This window comes from Aquarana catesbeiana, linkage group LG08, assembly GCF_042186555.1.
Source record: "Aquarana catesbeiana isolate 2022-GZ linkage group LG08, ASM4218655v1, whole genome shotgun sequence".
In the NCBI taxonomy this organism is placed as follows: Eukaryota; Metazoa; Chordata; class Amphibia; order Anura; family Ranidae; genus Aquarana; species Aquarana catesbeiana.
Genome location: NC_133331.1, coordinates 11,545,060 through 11,558,106, shown reverse-complemented (window position 1 = coordinate 11,558,106; position 13,047 = coordinate 11,545,060). Strand labels below are relative to the sequence as shown.

The window sequence follows — 13,047 nt, the reverse complement described above, 5'->3', positions numbered from 1 at the left end:
CACATATAAAGCGGAAAAGTCCCTTAGATGGTCAAAAGCAAAATTTTTCCTGTCAAGTAATGCATATTCTTCAATGTTTGCCCGCAAGCTTAACCAATCTATAAAACCCACCCCTGTATATAAACTTAAAAATAACTCAAACCAACTAGTCACTCATCCACAAGAAATATTATCTATCTTTAAAAAAATTCTACTCTGACCTACTTTCAGCTCCTAAATCATCGATCCCGCCCACAGCAATGTCCTGGTTGGAGAAAATCCCATTTCCAAAGCTAACCCAAACACAAATAGAAGCTTTAAACGCCCCATGCACAGAGGAGGAAATACATCATATAATAAAATCCCTTAAAAAAAAAACTCAGCTCCGGGCCCAGATGGTTTCACCTAATTCTATTATAAACAATATCAACAATTATTAACACCAAATTTAGCAAAATTATATAACAACATTCTTAAAGGAGAACAGTTCCCAGAAGAAATGCTTCTTGCAAATATGTCTCTTATCCCAAAACCAAACAAAGACCACACATTGCCACAAAACTACAGACCAATTTCTGTAATAAACAATGACCTTAAGATATTCTGTAGATTATTATCCAATAGACTTGCATTAATAATTCCCTCACTAATCTCCCCCTACCGATCAGGGTTCATACCTGGTAGACAAATTACAGACAACATTAGATTAGCCACTAACATAATACAAGACGCAAATATCAACTCCAAATCTGTTTTACTTCTTAGTCTCGATATCAATGAAACATTCGATAGTGTATCCTGGGATTTCCTTGACTTAGTTCTGAAAAGATACGGCTTCTTAGGAGAATTTCTCCACGCCTTTCACGCTCTTTATCATAACCCGTCTACTAGGATTAGATTACCAGGCTGTAATTCAGACTTTTTCAGACTAGGCAGAGGAACAAGACAGGGTTGTCCCCTATCTCCCTTATTATTCACATTAGCGCTTGAACCCTTAGCTACAGCAATACTGCACAACCCAGATATAAAAGGTTATAACTCTAACAATAATACCTATAAATTGAGTATGTATGCGGACGACATGGTATTATCCCTCACACAACCCAATATTGCTTTACCAAATTTACTACATACTCTTAAAACATTTGCCTCACTATCTGGCCTAACAGTGAATGTCACCAAATCTATAGGAATGCCAATTAACATCCCATCATCCCAATTAGACTCCTTACCATAGGTGTGCGCAGGGGGTGTGCCAGGTGTGCCTGGGCACACCCTAATCACTCTGTGTGGTGCTGATTCCCCTTACTGCTGGGGCTTCCCCCTACTGCAGGGGATGTTTCAGGACGGAGAGTAGGGGATGGGGCTAATCAATATATAATTTACCAGCCCCTTCTTTTTCTAATAGGGCGTACACACGGTCGGACTTTGTTCGGACATTCCGACAACAAAATCCTAGGATTTTTTTACGACGGATGTTGGCTCAAACTTGCATACACACGGTCACACAAAGTTGTCGGAAAATCCGATCGCTCTGAACGCGGTCACGTAAAACACGTACGTCGGGACTATAAACGGGGCAGTAGCCAATAGCTTTCATCTCTTTATTTATTCTGAGCATGCGTGGCACTTTGTCTGTCGGATTTGTGTACACACGATCGGAATTTCCGACAACGGATTTTGTTGTCGGAAAATTTTATATCCTGCTCTCAAACTTTGTGTGTCGGAAAATCCGATTGAAAATGTCCGATGGAGCCCACACATGGTCGGAATTTCCGACAACACGCTCGAAAATCCGACCGTGTGTATGGGGCATTACACTTACAAACTGTGTTTATTATGCTTCAGTTTGTGAATGAACAGGAGGCCGCTCAGCACAGAGCACCTCCCATTCATTCACTGTCCGTGCAGCTGAGGCTGCAGAGAAAGGCATGAGTGTTTGAGCTTTGGAGTGCACACCCTAATGCAATAGGCTGCGCACACCTATGCTCCTTACGTTCCTCATTCAATTTCTCATGGTCAATGGATTCTCTCCCTTATCTTGGTATATTTCTTACACCAAATATTAATGACCTTTCCTCAAAAAACTACACCCCATTAATACAAAAAATGAGATTGATGCTCAAATTATGGAAATCTTTCAAAATATCGTTTCTTGGCCGAATTACAGCGATTAAGATGACAATCTTACCAAAAATCTTATACCTATTTAGAGCCCTCCCAATCAGATTAAATAAAGTAACTATTACTAAATTCCAAACAGAAATCAATAAATTTATCTGGTCAGACTCCCGTCCACGTCTATCTAGATCAGTATTACACAATCCACAGAAAAATGGTGGTCTGGGTCTCCCAGACTTCTGGCTTTATTACCTAGCCACCAGCACAATGGCACATTCCCAACCCCAAAGTCCCATGGGTTCGATTTGAAAAAGACTCCATTCAACCATAATTCTATCTCAAGTATATTATGGGGTAATAAAGTATCAACTCACATCCTAGACAACCTTAATCAATGAGTCTCACATTCATATCAATTATGGAAACTACATAACAAAAAATATAACTTAACCTCTAACACACCTCCACTTGCATCTTTTATTGGTGACCCAAAATTCCACCTTACCTCCAATGAGAGACGAGACTTTTCATGGTGGACAAATAATAACCTAATATCCCTCTATAATTTTTTTTTAGAAAACAACAACTTCACTTCATTCTCTTCATTGAAATCTAGACATCAGACCCCCAATACCGAATTTAATACATTTCTCCAAATTAGACATTTTTTTAGTACATATTTCCAAACAGTAAACTCACTCCCACCATCATTTTTTGAAAACATTTGTCTAAAAATACCCAGGAGAGCAGGTCTGATATCTGAAATCTACTCCAATCTAATGCAGAACAATCCAAACTTCCCTATATGCTCAAGTGGGAACAAGAATGTGATTTCTCATTTACAACGGAAAACTGGGACAAATGTATCTCTAACTTACACAAATGCACCAGATCAATCACGATCAAAGAAACTGCAATCAAACTTTTCACAAGGTGGTATTATACCCCAGTTAAAATTCATGCTATTTTCCCTGACACCCCCCCCCCCCATACATGTTTCAGAGGATCCTTTTCTCATATCTTCTGGGATTGTGATCGAGTTACTCAGATATGGAAACAACTGGAAAAATTTGCCTCCAAAATCTCAAATAACAACATAAACCTCACTATATATAACTGTCTCCTATTTTCCCCCATCATCGGTCTTTCCATACATAATATGAGATTGATCCACACAATATGTGTTGCTGTACACTGGTTGATAGCATACCATTGGAAATCCCCCACAATTCCTCTTTCACATTTGAAAACCAGAATTAACAATATTAATTTAATGGAAAAAATATTCCACACAATACAAAACACTAACCAATTCTACACAAAGAAATGGGACCCATGGTTTAATCATGCTAATCTCTTCTTTAACCCTGAATAATTCTACTAAATACTGAAGTACACCGAAGAGTATTATATGAATATACAGTTTAATGTATAATAGGAATTGCTATATTTATATATAAATTTATACTCTATTCAAGAACCGCTTAATATATATTGTTATTCCTTTTTGTAGAAATTACTTTGTACATTTTATGGCATATGTCAATAAGCTTTTTGTACTATTTCTTTGTACCAAATAAAAAAAGTTTGTAAACAAAAAAATAAATTAAAGGGGTTGTAAAGGTAAAAATGTTTTCACCTTAATGCATTCTATGCATTAAGGTGAAAAAACTTCTGACAATACCGCCGCCCCCAGCCCCCCCCCCCCCCCCCGTTTTACTTACCTGACGCCTCGAAAGTCAGCTTCGCGTTCCCGACATCTATTCCTCCGCTCACCCTGGCCGCTGATTGGCTACAGTGGATGGATTGGAAGCAGCGCAGCCATTGGCTCGCGCTGCTGTCAATCACATCCGATGACGCGGCGCGCTGGGGGGGCGGGGCCGAGTGATACAGTGAGCGGGCTATAGCCGCCGGCTGTATCACGGGAGCGCGCCCGCAAGCACTAACCACCATGCGAGGGAGCTCGCATTAAGGTGGTTAATGCTTGCGGGGAGGAGCTGAGACAGCCGCCGAGGGACCCCAGAAGAGCAGGTTCGGGGCCACTCTGTGCAGAACGAGCTGCACAGTGAAGGTAAGTATAACATGTTTGTTATTTTTAAAAAAATAAATTTTACCTTTACAACCCCTTTAATGTATTCTTCTTACATGCACTGTACTATGTACTGTATATAGGACACTGTCTTAGTTTTTTTTTTTTTTTTTAAACCAGACCATGAACCCATTTTTTGTCACAGAAATCTTTTTTTCAGAAGCAAAGTTATATTGCGGGATACTGTCACCATTAATAAGTGTAGCCTATGGTTACTTCTTATGTAAAAACAGTTGGACTATAGCTCCCTCTTGTGGCCTTTCCTCATATCACATTAAAAAAGGAGAAAATTAAATTTTTTCCGGACACCCTGCGCTGCAAGTATCATCAACCCAAAATTTTGCTAAAATTTCATTTTGGCACTTTAACCCCTTCGGAACCAGGGCGATCGATCGGTGCAGAACTAGGTTGCCACTCTCATTTGCAAGACATATATCTCTTATTTGGTCAATTGTTTTAATAAATCCCCTGCACAGATTTTTTTTATTATAAGCCAACAAAGGGGGGGGGGGGGGGGAGATTGAAAAAAAATAATGTTTTAATTAGACCGCTTATGACAATCTTGTTTTATTTTTTTTTTACATAATTTTACTGAGCTTTATTAAAGCGGACCTTCAGTCATTTTTTTTTTTAATCTTTCCATCTATTAAATCTTCTGCCGTTGTTGTTGTTTTAACTTTGGATAAAAATTAAAAAAATAAAAATTGCGCTAGGTGCGTGAATATTGTGAAAAAAAAAATATTTTTTTTTTTTTCACTAATGAACTTTTTTTACCATACTTTTTTCACATTTTTTTCATATTTTATGTTTTGTGCTTTGTATTTATGCACTGTCAGTTGAATTTTTTCACATGGACTATTATTAGATGTTATTACCAGTATTATTTGCACTTGATTTAACACTATTGATTTTTACTGGTATATATTGCACTTATTGTTATTATACACAATTTAATTATTTGTGGTATTTATCCAGCGCTGCACTCTTACCTTTAACTTTGGATAGTAAAACATTTTTTTTTTCTGCCAGTAAATCCCTTATACAGCCCACTTCCTGTTTCTTGTCTGGTCATTAGCGCTTATGACATCATGTACAGCTCTCTCTCTCTCTCACTCACTCTCGTGAGCGTTTGCCAGGAAGAAAGGGGGATGAGTCATAAGAGGGCCAATGAGAGCTTTAGAGCTGGAGGCGTGTGTCTGCGTAAATCCAGGAAGTGAACAGGCAGCTGCCCACAGTTAAAATGGCTGCTGCCAGACTCAGTGGAGGGAGATTTCTGCAGCATATTTGGCAAGTACAGAATAACAGTATAGATAAAATAATATGCAAAGTGGCTGGAGGGAAGCTTCAGAATGGCAAAGATGTTTTTTTTTATTACAAATGATGTGAGCGGACCGCAGTTCCTCTTTAACCACTTGAAGACCAGCCATTTTCTGGCACTTTTTGTTTACAAGTTTAAATCCGTATTTTTTTTTTTGCTAGAAAATCACTTATAACCCCCAAATATTATACATTTTCTTAGAAGAGACCCTAGGGGAATATAATGGCGATTGTTTCAATGTTTTATGTCACATGATATTTGCGCAGCGGTTTTGCATACACAATTAAAAGAAGAAAAAAAAAAAACTTTAATGAATTAGAAAACAAAACACAATATATACCCCAATTTAGTGAACACTCATGCGATCCGATTCTGGTGCAGACCAGAAAAAAGGGCGAGTTTGATCCGAATGCGATGCGATATGAGCCATACTATCTGTATGGCTGAAATTGCATCGCATCGCACAGACATCGCATGTGATTTGCACTGCAGTGCGGATCACATGCGATCTCGCAGAGCGCACAAGTGTGAACCGGGACCCCAGCCCTATCATTTCTGTTTCTTTGAACTCAAAGCAAAAAATCTAAATATAAAAATTTGAAATAAAAGGGCAAAAAAACCTGCAAGGTTGGGGGTGAGGCAGCAGCTAAATAGCAACCGATGTTGTTGCTGACAAACACAAAAGTTGATCTGAAAATGGACTGTTGGGCCTCTGCGCTGGGCACATGAGGGCACACAATAATATGTAGCTCGCCACAATTCTATGGCACAACTACACTCACCGGCCACTTTATTAGGTACACCTTGCTAGTAGCGGGTTGGACCTCCTTTGGCCTTCATTCTTGGTGGCAGAGATACAACAAGGTGTTGGAAACGTTCCTCAGAGGTTTTCCTCCATAGTGACATGATAACATCACAAAGTTGCTGCAGATTTGTCGGCTGCCCATCCATGATGCCAATTTACCTCTCCACCACATCCCAAAGGTGCTCTATTGGATGAGATGTGGTGAGTGTGGAGGACATTGGAGGACAGTGACCTCATTGTCCAGTGGTGAGATGATTGGAGCTTTGTGACATGGTGCATTATCCTGCTGGAAGGAGCCATCAGAAGATGGGGACATTTTAGTCCTAAAGGGATGGACATGGTCAGCAACAATACTCAGGTAGGCCGTGGTGTCTAACCGATGCTCAACTGGTACTAAGGGGCCCAAAGTGTGCCAAGAAAATATCCCCCCCACCATCACACCCCCACCACCAGCCTGAACCGGTGATACAAGGCAGGATGGATCCATGCACCAAATTCTGACCCCACCATCTGAATGTCGCAGCTGAAATCCAGACTCATCAGACCAGGCAACGTTTTTCCAATCTTCTATTGTCCAATTTGGTGATCCTGTGCCAATTGTAGCCTCATTCTCCTGTTCTTAGCTGACAGGAGTGGCACCCGGTGTGGTCTTCTGCTGCTGTAGCCCATCTGCTTTAAGGTTGGGTGTGTTGTGCGTTCAGAGATGGTATTCTGCATACCTTGGGTGTAACGAGTGGTTATTTGAGTTATGCCCTGTACACACGACCGGTTTTGCCGTCGGAATAAACTCCGAAGGTTTTTCCGACAGGGTTCCGTCGGAATTCCGCTCAAGCGGTCTTGCCTACACACGGTCACACCAAATTTCGACCGTCCAGAACGCGGTGGCGTACAACATGTAAGACGGGACTAGAAAAAGGAAGTTCAATAGCCAGTAGCCAATAGCTTCCGTCTCCTACTTGCTTCAGAGCATGCGTCGTTATTGGTGCGTCAGAACAGCCTACAGACGAGTGGTTTTTCCGACAGGAATTTTTTCTGTCGGAAAAATATAGAACATGTTCTCTATCTAAGTCCGTCTGAATTTTCGATGGAAAAAGTCCGATGGGGCATACACACGGTTGGAATATATGATGAAAAGCTCCCATCGAACTCTTTCTGTCGGAAATTCCGCTCGTGTGTACGTGCCATTATTGTTGCCTGTCTATCATCTGGAACCAGTCTGTCCATTCTCCTCTGACATCAACAAGGCATTTTCCTTCACACAACTGCCGCTCACTGGATATTTTCTCTTTTTCCCACCATTCTCTGTAAACCCCAAGAGATGGTTGTGGTGAACATCCCAGAAATACTCAGACCAGCCCCGTCTGGCACCAAAAACCATGCCACATTCAAAGTCACTTATATCCCCTTTCTTCCCCCATTCTGATGCTCGGTTTGAACTTCAGCAAGTCGTCTTCACCACATCTAGTTGCCTAAATGCATTGAGCTGCTGCCATGTGATTGGCTGATCAGCAATTTGTGTTGCCAAGCAATTAAACAGGTGTACCTAATAAAGTAGTATCTACCCCAACACATACTGACCAAAGGCTGCTGGGGACCCTGACTTTTATAGGAGGGGGCTTGGCAAATGAAAAACGTTATTATTGTCCATTCTGGGCCACCTGACCACAGTTCAAAGGCCAGGAAGTGCCTTCTTCCTTTTGTGTACTCGAAGGTAGAATCCAAGTCAAAGGTAGTATCCAAGTCAAAGGTAGAATCCAAGTCAAAGGTAGTATCCAAGTCAAAGGTAGTATCCAAGTCAAAGGTAGTATCCAAGTCAAAGGTAGTATCCAAGTCAAAGGTAGTATCCAAGTCAAAGGTGGAATCCAAGTCAAAGGTAGTATCCAAGTCAAAGGTAGTATCCAAGTCAAAGGTAGTATCCAAGTCAAAGGTAGTATCCAAGTCAAAGGTAGTATCCAAGTCAGAGGTAGAATCCAAGTCAAAGGTAGTATCCAAGTCAAAGGTAGAATCCAAGTCAAAGGTAGTATCCAAGTCAAAAGGTAGTATCCAAGTCAAAGGTAGAATCCAAGTCAAAGGTAGTATCCAAGTCAAAGGTAGTATCCAAGTCAAAGGTAGAATCCAAGTCAAAGGTAGTATCCAAGTCAAAGGTAGTATCCAAGTCAAAGGTGGAATCCAAGTCAAAGGTAGTATCCAAGTCAAAGGTAGTATCCAAGTCAAAGGTAGAATCCAAGTCAAAGGTAGTATCCAAGTCAAAGGTAGAATCCAAGTCAAAGGTAGAATCCAAGTCAAAGGTAGAATCCAAGTCAAAGGTAGAATCCAAGTCAAAGGTAGTGTCCAAGTCAAAGGTAGTGTCCAAGTCAAAGGTAGAATCCAAGTCAAAGGTAGAATCCAAGTCAAAGGTAGAATCCAAGTCAAAGGTAGAATCCAAGTCAAAGGTAGTGTCCAAGTCAAAGGTAGTATCCAAGTCAAAGGTAGTATCCAAGTCAAAGGTAGTGTCCAAGTCAAAGGTAGTGTCCAAGTCAGAGGTAGAATCCAAGTCAAAGGTAGTATCCAAGTCAAAGGTAGTATCCAAGTCAAAGGTAGTATCCAAGTCAAGGGTAGAATCCAAGTCAAAGGTAGTATCCAAGTCAAGGGTAGAATCCAAGTCAAAGGTAGTATCCAAGTCAAAGGTAGAATCCAAGTCAAAGGTAGTATCCAAGTCAAAGGTAGAATCCAAGTCAAAGGTAGAATCCAAGTCAAGGGTAGAATCCAAGTCAAAGGTAGTATCCAAGTCAAAGGTAGAATCCAAGTCAAAGGTAGAATCCAAGTCAAAGGTAGAATCCAAGGGCAAAACAAAATCCCACCCACCCTTTCTACTCTGCTCCATAGGAGAAGCTGTTGAACCAAGCAAACAAAAACTTTTCGGCTGCTAGCAGGGCTCTTTTAACCCCACAAAAAGGGGTCAGAAACTCCCGTGTTGCGGCGCTTCCGAAGCGCTGCCCATTCATTGCAACGGGCAGGAGTGTTTTGGGAGAGATAAATACAGCACTCCCAAACCGCCCCAAAGATGCCGCTTGCAGGACTTTTCCGAACCTCCCGCAAGCGCACTGCCGGGTGTGAAAGCACCCACTGTAATGAATGGGAAGCAGTTTTCAGGTGCTATTACAGGCGTTATTTCTAGCGTGCCTCAGTGTGAAAGGGGTCTAAGTGCAATATTTATAAGAACTTTAAGGCTACTTTCACACTGGGGCGAGGGGGCTAATTTTAGCGGTGTTTTACCGCTGTTATAGAGGCGCTTTTCAGCTGCCAGCGAGGTGCTTTTACCCACGTTAGCGGCTGAATAAAGGGGTAAAAGTTCTCGTAAAGCCCCGCAGCCGAATCGCTTTGCAGGCGCTTCAGCAGCGTTGCCCATTGATTTCAATGGCAGGGGGAGTGGAGGAGTGGTGTATACAGCGCTCACGCACTGCCCGAATGCTGCTGCTTGCAGGACTTTTTCTAACATCCTGCAAGCGCACCGCTTCACTGTGGAAGCCCTCGGGCTCTCGCACTGGGGCTGCAGGGGAGGCGGTTTTTCAGGCGTTTTACAGGCGCTATTTTTAGCCCAAAAGCGCCTGAAAAACACCACCAGTGTGAAAGGGGTCTAATGGAGCCGCCAAATAAACTCTCACATGTGTTCCATAAGAATGTGCATATCTAGTATTATCGACAGAGGGGTCGCCTAGGTTCCAGGTCGGTAGCCAGCCGCCACTGGTGGCATCTGATGGTGCGAGCCAAGTCACCGCTCATCGGATGTAGAGGAGGACTTCCATAACACGTTTCGGAGCGCCAATCAGCTCCTTTATCAAACCGTTATTATTATGATTTGATAAAAGAGCTGATTGGCGCTTCGAAACTCATTACCAGGGCAACAGGGCCGTCCTCCAGGCGTGACGTCACTTCTGCGTTCCATGGTGGTTACGGACCTGGCTCATATACCACCAGTGGTGGCTGGTTACCGACCTGAAACATGGGTGACCCCTCTGGTGATACTACTAGATATGCATATTATGGAACACATGTGAATGTTTATTTGGTTGCTCCATTAATGTTCTTATAAATATTGCACTTAGAGGCACTACCCCCCCCCCCACCCCCCCCCCACCCACCCCCAGCGTGTTTTTGTGGTCTTACAGAGATCCTTTTCTGTCTCTAGGAGAAGCTGCCCATCTAGTGCTCTCTTGATACACCATTCCTTCCTGTGGATTTAAGGACTTTTGTGTTTTTATGCACTTTTATGAACTATAATATGACACATTACAATTGGTTTTATATAAGACTATGGGAGTTTTACAAGCTAATTTACAGGAGATTGGGCCATATACCTTGCTGTTGTTGCTGAACCAAGCAAAGCCTTACCTATGCATAGCATACCACAAATATCATGGTAAATGTTCTTGTCCTAAGCAAATACCGTCCTTACATGAGAGGCATTACTATACGAAACCGCTGGGGTATTAATTCAGCAAAAATGGAGACTGCCACTGCCGACTTCTTTTTAAAGATGCAAGTTCCAGGGCCATCATCCTTCCTTTACTGGCCCCTGGGATTTATTTCTGATGCATCCGACTTTAGTACAACTCATCTGAAAATACCTTTTCTTTCAGAAAGCACAATAAAACTTCAATGCTTCTCCAGTTCTTTGCACTGAGGTGTGATTATTTAGAACTGCCTGGACCTTTTTCTGTGTGGTCAAGCATGTAATTACATCCAACAGGACTCGATGGAAACACCAAGCAAATGCATTGTAAATAAATAAAACTCACCTGTAATTTGCTTGTTTGACAAATGCCGTGTAGGGAAATGGAAGCCAAACCGCGTGCATGACTGCATAGAACACACAGATACAGGTGTTGGGAAAATGCATTCGTACACGGCCTGGAAAACATTTGTAAAAACCGGTTCTCAGAGATAAAAATCCAAACATTTAACTAAAAATAAACATTCAGCTCTCTAATTTTCATGATATTTAATGGTCTGATCTGAGGATGGTTCCTCAGCTCATCTAAGGGACATTGAACCGACTCTATGAAAGACTCCTCTATTCAGATGTTTAATAATGGACAGTCTAGACCAGGGGTATTGAATTAAAATTCATGGAGGTCCAGTAAAATTTGTTCGCAGCAGGGGTCCGAATCGTATGATTGTATGATGACTCCGATCCTTCCCATTACATCCCCCCTCATATCACAATCCTGTTCATACATCAGTGTCCTCAGTCACCCACCCATCACAGTCCCCCACTTCACATCAATTCCCCCTTCACATTAGTGTCCACTGCCTCCTTTACATCAACTCCACCCCCCTCCGTACAGCACTGCCCACTTCACATCAACTCCACCCCCCACCAGTACTGCCCACTTCACATCAACTCCACCCTCCCCACAACACTGCCCACTTCACATCAACTCCACCCCCCCACAGTACTGCCCACTTCACATCAACTCCACCCCCCACCAGTACTGCCCACTTCACATCAACTCCACCCCCCCACAGTACTGCCCACTTCACATCAACTCCACCCCCCACCAGTACTGCCCACTTCACATCAACTCCACCCTCCCCACAACACTGCCCACTTCACATCAACTCCACCCCCCCACAGTACTGCCCACTTCACATCAACTCCACCCCCCACCAGTACTGCCCACTTCACATCAACTCCACCCTCCCCACAACACTGCCCACTTCACATCAACTCCACCCCCCCCCACAGTACTGCCCACTTCACATCAACTCCACCCTCCACACAACACTGCCCACTTCACATCAACTCCACCCCCCCCCCAGTACTGCCCACTTCACATCAACTCCACCCTCCCCACAACACTGCCCACTTCACATCAACTCCACCCTCCCCACAACACTGCCCACTTCACATCAACTCCACCCCCCCACAGTACTGCCCACTTCACATCAACTCCACCCTCCCCACAACACTGCCCACTTCACATCAACTCCACCCCCCCACAGTACTGCCCACTTCACATCAACTCCACCCTCCCCACAACACTGCCCACTTCACATCAACTCCATCCCCCCACAGTACTGCCCACTTCACATCAACTCCACCCTCCCCACAACACTGCCCACTTCACATCAACTCCACCCCCCCCAGTACTGCCCACTTCATATCAACTCCACCCTCCCCACAACACTGCCCACTTCACATCAACTCCACCCCCCACAGTACTGCCCACTTCACATCAACTCCACCCTCCCCACAACACTGCCCACTTCACATCAACTCCATCCCCCCACAGTACTGCCCACTTCACATCAACTCCACCCTCCCCACAACACTGCCCACTTCACATCAACTCCACCCCCCCCAGTACTGCCCACTTCATATCAACTCCACCCTCCCCACAACACTGCCCACTTCACATCAACTCCACCCCCCACAGTACTGCCCACTTCACATCAACTCCACCCCCCACCAGTACTGCCCACTTCACATCAACTCCACCCTCCCCACAACACTGCCCACTTCACATCAACTCCACCCCCCCACAGTACTGCCCACTTCACATCAACTCCACCCCCCACCAGTACTGCCCACTTCACATCAACTCCACCCTCCCCACAACACTGCCCACTTCACATCAACTCCACCCCCCCACAGTACTGCCCACTTCACATCAACTCCACCCCCCACCAGTACTGCCCACTTCACATCAACTCCACCCTCCCCACAACACTGCCCACTTCACATCAACTCCA

General features: G+C 43.5%; 1 long non-coding RNA gene across 1 annotated transcript in view; it reads right to left on the bottom strand.

Moving 5' to 3' along the window:
- LOC141105215 (uncharacterized) overlaps positions 1 to 13,047 on the bottom strand; it is a 97,408-nt gene that overhangs the window by 15,863 nt on the left and 68,498 nt on the right. Inside the window, exon 3 of the long non-coding RNA XR_012235542.1 lies at positions 11,091 to 11,202. This is a non-coding gene — a long non-coding RNA (uncharacterized lncRNA). The remainder of the gene's footprint in view (positions 1 to 11,090; positions 11,203 to 13,047) is intronic.